At 34.7% G+C, this 10,756-nt stretch overlaps 1 protein-coding gene across 1 annotated transcript in view; it reads right to left on the minus strand.

The window, feature by feature from the left end:
* LOC118745587 (dystrophin, isoforms A/C/F/G/H) overlaps positions 1-10,756 on the minus strand; it is a gene marked incomplete at its 5' end in the record, with an annotated part of 547,153 nt that overhangs the window by 118,629 nt on the left and 417,768 nt on the right.

The following is a 10,756-nucleotide window of genomic DNA, read 5'->3' on the forward strand; positions in this document are numbered from 1 at the left end:
TTTGCGTGTAAGTTTTGACAATTGCTCAGTGGTCTGAGAATGATGGGTATGATTTGTGTTCGCTGCGGTTGGGATATCATAAGATGAAACTTTTGTTAAGTTTTTCTATGAATTAAAAAGTTCAGTTATTCCTTTGAAATGAGAAGAGGCACCTTGGGTACAGCAATAGATATTGAAGACTTAACTTGGTACTCTCTTAATTTGTAAATTGACTTTCCCAGAAAATTTTGGAAAATATGTTACATCAGTAGCTTCTATTTACATGGTTCTAGCAAAGGATTTGCTACCCAATAAAAGAATGCTTCTAGGCGTTGTGTATTCAATTCGTCCAAAGCCATAGAGCAAGCAGAGAAGCATGTCTTGGTAGATAAATATCAAAGTTGGGATGTTTTGCACCTTCTAAAATGATTTGTGACTAAACCCACAAAATTAAGACTCCCATGAAGGCATTCATGTGAACTCATGAACCAAAAAGACAAGATCACGACAGCAGAAGAGTGGCCCGTTATAATCGCACTTATGAAAAAAGTAGGGCGATTTTGACATAAGCCGTTTGTTTACATTTGTTCGTTGTTTACAATTTGGTGGTGGCTTTTTACTGCAATTTTCTTAATTTTCGCTTGTGACAACGTGTGCACACATAAGGTAAAGAATAATTTAACACAACGACATGATTTATAGGAGAATTTGCATAATAAAAATGATTATTCATGCGTTCAACAATTACGCGTTTTTTTTTGTTCTCTTCGTTGTTTACTTCTTACAACAAAGATGGCGTCGAGATTTCAACAGCTAGAAAATAACTTTTTTCTTTCTTTCCTTAAGGCGTGATCTTGTGTCTTTCGTTCATGATGTGAACTTATCCGTAGACTTAGGCGTAATCAACGCCCTTTTTCTGGGATAATTTGGTAGGAATGTGGTATAGTCACACATGACGATAGTAGCTGCTACAACGGTGGACGGCAGGCACCAGCTAAGCCCAGAGTAGAGTTTTACAAAGAAAGGTTGGTCGCACACAAGACAGCAGTTCTCTTTTTGCAGACTCATTCGCGAATGCCTTAAAAATTAGTTGTAGGAACGTTGAGGGTCTGTGTCGATCGGCATCACTATTAGTTATTAAGTGGAGGTTGAGCGTTGTACTTTTTTCCCAAATTTGCTGACAATGCGTGGACACCGCGCAAATAGAACTGTCCGTCTTTGGAGACCAAGAAAGTGTCCAGTCAACTATTAGTAAATACATTCAACTGATGTGAAGCGCATTCCCGTAAGTGCATTCTGCATCGATCGAAGCAAATGCTTGTCTGATGGGGAAAAGACTGTGATATAAGGCGGGTGGATTAGGATTTCCCATACGGTACTATCGAGATAAGTCTGGACCTCTTGTGCTGCGAAATGCGGCCGAGCATTGTTAAGATGGAATATGAATGACTCATGTCTGGTTGTCCTTGCTGGCCATTTTTCGGCAATCGGTCGCCTCAGTCGCAACAGTAGGTGGCTGTAGAGAGCTACGCTGTTTGTCTGACTAATTTCTGGGAGCTCATAATACAGCATTTCCTTCTGCTCCCACCAAATGTCCTTGCTGCTATGGATATTTAGGTTTGGCGTCTATGATCCAGGTTCACTATGCTTAACATATGCCTTCTGGTGCTTTACATTGTCGTAATTAATCCATTTTCATTACCCATGACAATAAAAGGCAAAGCGGACTTTGTGAGACACGCAGCTTCCGACATTCAGAACTATACACGCCTATTATTGCTTCACTTCGGAATCTAAAGACATTGATGACATTCCTTCGCACTTGTTGCGTCTCTCGCAAAACATCCGATTTTGCTGCACTTGTATTCAGATGCAAGCCAACTACCAATGCTTCCCGCGTTTTGTAGGTACAAAAGCTACCACAATTATCGCAAGAAAAAACAATTTTCTCACATTTCGATGAAATGACATACATATACTGCAAAATGTTATTAAATCCATCAGTAATTTCAGCAGTAAGATAATTTTCCAGGCTTTCACCTTTAATACTGAGTGGAATAGCGATGCAAATGTCCACCAAAGTAAAATATTTCGAGATCTGTGAAGTGATGTGGAGAAAAGAGCTAACAAATAAGCCACACGAGATATAATGGTGTTGAGAGAACTAGCCGGAAAATTTTTGGGTGTGCAGCCCCTATAACTTGCTGTGGACGTACACCACGACAGGCAGGTCAATAGTAACCCTTGAACCAGTGGCGTGGACCAATAGAAACCCGCTACAAAAAAGTGAGAAGATCGATTCTTGCCAGCATATGTAGTCCTACGGTCATGATCTCAATCTGTATAGCGGAATACCCTAGCAATTTTGAAGCGAAGGTTTATGCCATCAATTTTGCATCGACGAATATATGTAAATCCGCGGAGGCATATACAAGTACTTCATATTAGGGGTATTGACAAAGTGACCTGCCACTACTCGGGCAGAAGAGCTGATTAGCTCAAGGGACCATTTCGTTGGTTTGAGTTAATCAGCTCTTTTGCCCGAGTGCTAGGTCACGTGCTCAATTTGGTGAATATACCTTGTATGATTAGTAGCGATACTCAGGCTGCACTAAAACCTATAGGTTCATTTTAAATAAAATAATGCATGCCGGGAGGCAAATATCATTATTATCAAGTCTCACTTCGTTCACTCTAGAAGGGGTAACTTAAAGTTACTCTTACAGACTTTGGACGTTTTTCGACCGCTGGTGGAGCGAAGAGACTTCTGAAACTAAGTACCGTGCCCTTCTGCGCTGGTAACAACAATTTTGTAACCGGTAAATAAACTGCCTGCCAATTTTTAAACACTTTTTGCATACTGTGCAATCTTGTAAACGGTAAATTTTGTTAGCATCTCATAAGCTGGTATGAAAATATTCCGCCGTGAAATAGGCAATGGCAGAATTTCCACAATCTTAATAGCTGAATTGTGGAATATTTTAACGGCATTACTAACGTACCTAGAATCGTGGTGAAAAGAACTGATGACATTTTTTGGTAATAAAATGTCCGCTTACAAAATCGTCGGTAACATGTAGAGTACACCTACAACCGTAACTTCAAATAAGGTCTCTAACCACGGAGTGGGGATAGGGCCTAGTTTCAACCCATTAGTCGCAGCTTATAAAGTTTACTCAAGCATTTCTTGCAGTTTATTAAAAAAACTGTATGTCAAACAAAAGCTAGTCTTCTTAAAACTGTAGGGACGCTAAAATGACACAAAAAAAATACGCCGAGGCACGTACAATTACGGACCTTTACACCGTTTTCTAGATCAAGTAATTTTCCCCGATATATTTTATTTTAAGTTTGCATTGCGAATGAAGAAAAATTTTTACTTAATACTACATTCCCACGAGCACTGCCTATTACATAGTTCGCTTCTGAATTACTTTTGTGAATTACCCCGTTTACACGACTCATTTCTAATTCGATTTGACAATTCATTGTGTTTTTCCATCATTTGCTCCCTTTCTTTGTTATGATTTTTTTCTTTTCTGTCTGCGATTAAAATTAGAGACGGCAGCGACTTGTTCGTAATTCGTATGGTAATTGGATCTGTATTACTTACCTACAAATGAGGTAACTCGCTCTCAAAATTTTGTATGGGGAATTACGTGATTCGAAGGGTAGTTGGGAGGGAGAGCGAATTACGTGTCGTGGGAACTTAGTATAATATGAAAAATATTGCTCATACGCCATGTAGGAGTCTGTTTGAGTACGGTCGCGTACGGCATGGCGTGCTTGTGAGTAACATTATTTGCTGCTCCTATTTCATACCAAAATTTATTGCACATTTTTATTTGACCATTCATACGTTGTTTATTTATCCATTGAATTTCACCGTTAGTAGCTTGGCTTTTTGGCAAGAGAACAGGCTTTAACACAAACGGAAAAACATGACAAAGAACACTACTTTTTTAATTTATTTCTTGTTGAAATTTGAGTAAATTTTTTCATTAAAATTAAAATATCATGGCAAAATAAGCGTAACCTACGATCCATTATTTAGTTTACGTGTAACGGCATGTTTTTGTGTCATTTCAAAAATTGAGATTTTTCATGCAGCGTTATTGTACTTTGAAACGTGAACTCTTCATGTATTCTTTCATGGAAATAAAGGAAATGCTTCTTAGAATTTCAAATCCATATCATTTTAAATCACATTTCATAACCATTTGTGTGGTTATCCCCACACGACAGTGATTAATTTCACATTTTAAAAATCTTCCGTTTGTCACGTGCTAACGCACTTTGATATGACGCAAATACATATGTATATATATACATATATACGACTCAAGTCATGTCTACATACATATGTATGTATATACACTAACATGTGCAGAGCGTAGAGCGTAACTTAATCAAATGACGACTGTGTGAACTGCGTAACGCAAGTAGTGCGAAAGTTTTCTCAAACTAAATCGAAGAAAGCCATCATTATTTAGCCATTCAAAGTGGAAAGTAGAAAGATAGCGCACAAAGTGGAAGAAGTGACGCGTCGTAAGAAGCCAGAAAGCTATGAATGAAACGAAGCGCATCACAGCTGTGAACAGCTGACACACTAATTTACTTATAAGTACATACATACTTACATATGTGCCCAGTGGGAAAAGTAGTTAGATATGCATTACATGTGTGATAAATAATGTAATGTATTTCCTATGAGTTCTAGATTCTATTACTGTTTATTATGTAATCAGCCTTCTAAGGTATCCAAAAAGTTCCAAAAAATGCACAATGCGAAAGTGAATGCTACACTTAGGACATCGCCGGAAGAAAAAAATGCATTTTTGAATGCGATTTTTTCGATAACCATACATAACATTTTCCCACTGGGCATGTATGCTCATGTCTATTTGTATGTATGGTATATATGCACTTCCTTACAAGTTTATGCCGTTGTATGCGATGCTGAACTTGTCTGTGCTTATTAAAAGCAGGAAATATTTGATATGTCAAAGTAAGATTTAGCTAAAGTTGGGTTTGAAAATCTTATCGTAGTTGAGTGGCAAGCAGTTGCGGTTGTACCAGCGCTGCTTAAGGATACAGCAGGTAATAGTTATGAGATAACACTTACTGGGTTTTTTTTACCAAAAAAATAAAAATTACTATGTATAAGAAATAGAAAGTCATCTGGATTTGGAGAATGCTAAATGTTGGCCGGATGTAAATTAGTGGGCATACTTAGTAATTGTTTTAAAGCAGCATTTAATGATGGAATTTTATAAACTATGATCGAAAATTCTTACTGCCAAAGTAATGATGAAATAAAATAATAATAACAAAGTAAATATGTATACATATCGTGCTCTACCCGCCAGTTAAGCCTAAGCGAGATTTCTTTCAAAATTTTATTTTAATTTTTAAAAAATATCGTTTAAGCTTTTTAGCGGTTGGGGCTCGATAAAGCGCAGGTAAAATGTAACCATGCGCATTTGGCATAGTTTACTGTTCAGATTTTATGTTCACTTTGTTTTTCGATAGCCGTCACATACTTACATATTTTTGTAGATTTTCCGTTCATATTTTAATTTATACATATTTATAATTAATTTATTGATTTATTTGTTTTAATCTAGAAAATAAAAAATTTCTTACAGATCTCAAAGAAAGAAAAAAATAGAGATCACTCAAAACCTAATTAAATAATTCATTTAATAATATTTTGAAATAGTATTTTGTGGAAAAAAAGTTAAGACCTTTAGCGGATAAAGGTTTTTTGGACTCGTTCGTTCGTAATAATATTACATGCCTAATATGGTATCCATATAAAACAGCGTATGCTTGCTAAGGATACACAAGCGAAGTATATAATACCTGAGGAAGGGAAGTATAAAATTCTGAGGTAAAACGTCAACAAAAGAAAGTCCGGCATATCACTTAGCAATATTATAATTCAACAGCACAATTTTGGTTAAAGATTTTATTTTATTTTTTTTTCATTTGATACCAAATTTGTTTGAATTGGATAATCGGTTTGTTTATTATTAGGAAAGGACCTTCATTTCGTCCATAAAAAATATTTCGCCAAGTTTAACTTTTATTAGATCCTGGGCTATAAAAATTAAAGTCCAGATTTTTTAGTTATTATTGGACTTTTCCCCAAAAAATTTTAAAAGTAAAAAGAGTCCAGGATTCTTGACCAGGAGGTCCTGGGATGAAAGGAACAAGAACCCGGGCTTTTATAACATCGAAAACAAGCTGTTATTTTCAGTCCCGTGGTGAAAACCTATTTTGAGAGAAAGCACCTTCTTATTTTTTTTTCTTTCTTAATTTAATTTTCTTTTAATTTAGAAGAATATTTTTTTGTGTAATTTTATTTTTAAGAACTTATTTCATTTTTTTCATTTTTTAAATTAGTTTTTTTTCTTTAGTTTAATTTTCTTTTATTATTTACATTTGATTGTTTAAAAAGAAACATCTTTTTTTTGCTTCAATTAAATTTTTAGAAACTTATTTCATTTAATTCAATTTTTTTAATTAATTTGTTTTTATTTTTTAATACAATTATTCATTAATTATTAGATTTTGTTTTCGAAATAAAAATATATATATTTTTTAATTTTTACGTATTATTTGCTTCTTTTTATACCCGAGCGCACTTGTGCACAAGGGTATTATAACTTTGTTCACATAACGGTTGTTTGTAACAGGCGAAACGAATCGAGATAGATATAGACAAATGTATACATAAATGATCAGAATGAAAAGAGAAATCGATTAAGCGGTGACTGTCTGTCCGTCCGTCCGTCCGTCTGTCCGTCCGTCTGTGCACACGATAACTCGAGTAAAAATTAAGATATCTTAACAAAACTTGGTATGTGCACTTCTTTCGGGCGTAGGACGGATGGTATTGAAAATGGGCAAAATCGGACAATAACCACGCCTACCTTCCATATAACGGTAACTTTCAGAAATACGAAAACTGCGATATTTTAGTAACTACTGAAGATTATTCACTCAAAATTGATATTTATAATAATTTTGAGACGAAAAATAAGAAAATTAGAAATTTTTTAAAAATGGGCGTAGCCACGCCCACTTATGGTTACATGTGTATATCTTGGCAACCGCTGTACCAATTTCTTCCCAACTTGGCACAATTGTTGGCTTTGGTACAGCATACCAAATGGCCGAAAATTTAAAAAATCGGACAATAACCACGCCCACATTCCATATAAGGGTAATTTAGAGAAATACGAAATCTTCGATAAATCAGTAAATAATAAAGCTAATGTATTCAAAATTGATGCTTGCAACAACTTTTTACCAATAAATACGTTTATGGTAAAATTTTGGAAAATGGGGGTGGCACCGCCCACTTATGATCACATATATGTATCTCGGTAACCGTTCTACCAATTTGTACCAAACTCCGTATTTTTATTGTGCTTGCACATAAAAGCAAAACGTTGAAAGTTTTTGAAAGCGGACTAAAACTGAGGCCGCTTTGCATATAACGGTAAACTTCAGAAATGCTTGAAATTTCAATATTTCGAAATTTAAGGACGCTAACTTACTCAAAATTGATACACCCCGGCTTACCATGTAGCGGTAGCTTGCGAAAGGTGAAAAACATATATTTGATACCTGCGCCGGGTATTTAATGTTCGGCTCCGCCCGAACTTAGACTTTCTTATTTGTTTGATTTGTTTTTACTTTTTGTAATTAAATTTTTAGATTTAATTGTTTTAAAAAGAAACATTTTTTATTTATGTTTTCCTTTTTTAATTTAAATTTCTTTTATTTATAAGATTTTATTGCTTTAAAAAGAAATATATATATATTTTTTAATTAAAATTAATTATTTAAAAGACTTTTGACTTTCGAAAGGCTGTGGTGAGTTGAAAGACAATTGCCAGAATTGCTCTCCAAATTATTTTGATAGGAGGTTGAATAACCCAGAACCATCAATGTGCAATGCTGATGTGTACGATTTTGGTGACCAAAAGTTTGTGTCTAACTTCCAGTATTTAAATGGCCAAATGTATGGGCCCAGGCTTTGAACAACAAAGAGATAAACAGTACCAAAATTTGTATGCAACGTTTTAAATAGCCAAAAAGTTATATTCAATTTTTCTTCAGGATTTAAATGACGACATTTTTTTTTCATGCTACAAATAACTAAAAAATTGATGTCTAGTTTTTAATGACCAATAGTGTATGTCCAATATACAGAAAACCAGAGCGTTTTTATGGTTTCAGTATTTAAATGTCGATATATCATAACCAAAAATTTATTTCCCAATTTTTTTCTTTTAAGCATTCAAATAGATGTTTGAAAGTTTTAAGGGGAACTGTTTGTCATTTTAATTTGTTTTGTCTGAGAAAGCCTTGGTGAAATTATATTGAAATATATAGCACTTTAACCCGCTAGTAGATCGATGGTTATATAACCGTGATGAAAATTAATAAGCGCTTAAGTCCGCTTAACAAAGAAAATTATTTAAACATGCAATTGTGTTCTGCAAGTACTATTGCATGCGTAAATATGTCAAATCCCCTTATCGCCAATTAGACTACATAGTTAAAAAGTTTTAGAAGAACATATTTTCATTTAATGTATTCAAGTGTTTTACAAAAATATTTTACGATAGCCACAAATTAGATATTCGGTTCGGAGATGAGTTTTAACCTTTTTCCACTTTTTTTTTTAATAATTTAAAACATGAGAAGGTTATCGAAAATAAATTTTGATCTAGGAATGCAAGAAGCGTTGGAGCGCTCACCGTCATCATGCCGTTCACCAAAAATGGCTCTGAAACCGCGATTTATCAATCAACTGGTGGAAAACTTCTTAACGAAATGGTAACTCATATAATTTTGCTGATAAGTCCACTCCGATATACACATTAAACACGTACCAGATTTTGTTACGAATTAATATCGTCTAAACTGTTAAGTCGTTCAATTATTCAGAAATTTGAATGTGTGCGGATAATTAGGCACCGTCTCTGCAATTAATATGTGTATTAGGGCGGGTTGATTTGTATTGATGAAAAAAAATTAAAAATCGTATAGCAAAAACGTAATCTACATTAAATTCTAAGAAAATTTTCTGAAGAAACCATGGGTCTAAAATCAAACCCTAATCCGCGCCTCTCGACTTGAAAATTTTTACTTGGGTGAATATTTTTTTTAATGAAAAAAAATTTTGAGTGTAGAAAAAATATAAAGTACAAAAGAGCTACCTTACTAAACAATTTTATTCAGAAAATTCGATTTCTTTTTAGAAAAACCAATTTTTTCTAACATTTATTTTTTTGGCAAAGGCGGCCATATAAATTTTCAAATCGAGAGGCGCGGATTAGGATTTTATTTTAGATTCATGGTTTCTTCGGAGAATTTTCTTAGAATTTTATGTAGTTTACGTTTTTGCTATACGATTTAAAAAAGAAATCAACCCGCCCTAATGTGTATACTAAAGCGATAAAGGCGTAGCAGTGGCACTTGCACACTGTGGTATATTAAATTCGGCATAGAGCATCTGCGTGGCTCAAGTAGGTACACGTGCACTCACGCTATTTAACTGAGCAGTTGTACGATGGGCTAATTGAAACATTTATACCAGCCGCTGGTAGTTATAATAAGGATAGCACGAATAATCAGACAATGAAATATGTATAGCTGGGTATGTACAAATGCACACCAATAAGATGAAGGAGAGTAATCACTTTATAGCTTGCTACAAACCAAATTTGCTCATTAGCAGTCAGAGTGGAGAGTCTGAGTGATTGTTGAGTTAAGTGCTTGCTAGTAGGCATTTGTTTGCAACAACAACTATTATTTACAAGCGGCAACAAAAATTATTATCACACCGCCAGACTTAACTAGCCTCTTCAAAAGCTGAGAAAATAAATATTTTCTCGAGTGTCATAGCCACCAACATACATAGTATAAACCTCACAAATCTCAACAACGTCATTAGCTACAATATTTGTAACTTACCAAAATAGCATGGCAAATAGTTAGAAAACAACAAAAATCAAGCTATCCTCTGCATTTGGCTACTCAACTAAACTGAGCTTGTTGTCTGTCTATTCTGTATAGGTTTCTTGGCACGCTGCCCAAAAGGCTGCCTCCGTTTCCCTCGCCCGTTATTCACCGCCCAATTCTGACTGCTGCTATGTTTGTTTTTGTTGTTTGCTCTGCAGGAAAAGCCGCAAATTGAAGTGGGCCACTTAAGTCAGCTAAGAGCAGTCAACAACCAACCAACAACTTTAACTTCATCCGGCCACTTCTAAACTTCCCTTTTCAAGTAAAGTGAATATTGAGGCAGCACTCTTTTGTGGCGAATGATATGCGCGTAACGAAGAAGCGCGAATATACTTAGACTTACGAAGGGCGGAAGCGGAAATGTTGGATAGGGTTTCTTTCCTATTTTTTAAAAGATAAGCTTTTGTGTGAGAATTAGCAAGCGTTCATTTTAGTTAGCTAATTAAAATCTTAAATTTTAAATAAAGTTTGACGCATTCCATTTTGACTCTTAGTCGAAAGTTTGCAAGCTACTGAAAAAGTGTAGCGGAATCGGTAGTAGGGAAAAGGTATGACTATCGACGAACTAAAAAAAATATTTATACTTTTTATGTATTTAATTTATTTATAAATCCTGGAACTTATAAATTTTTGATCGTGTACTAATGAAGAAAATCGAAGGATAAATAAAGAATGAATGAGTGGTCAAATGAAAATGCGCAAAAATTTTTTATATGAAAAAATTTGCAGGAAA

This window comes from Rhagoletis pomonella, unplaced genomic scaffold (genome assembly GCF_013731165.1).
Source record: "Rhagoletis pomonella isolate Grant_MI unplaced genomic scaffold, Rhpom_1.0 Rhpom_scaffold_00001, whole genome shotgun sequence".
NCBI lineage: Eukaryota > Metazoa > Arthropoda > Insecta > Diptera > Tephritidae > Rhagoletis > Rhagoletis pomonella.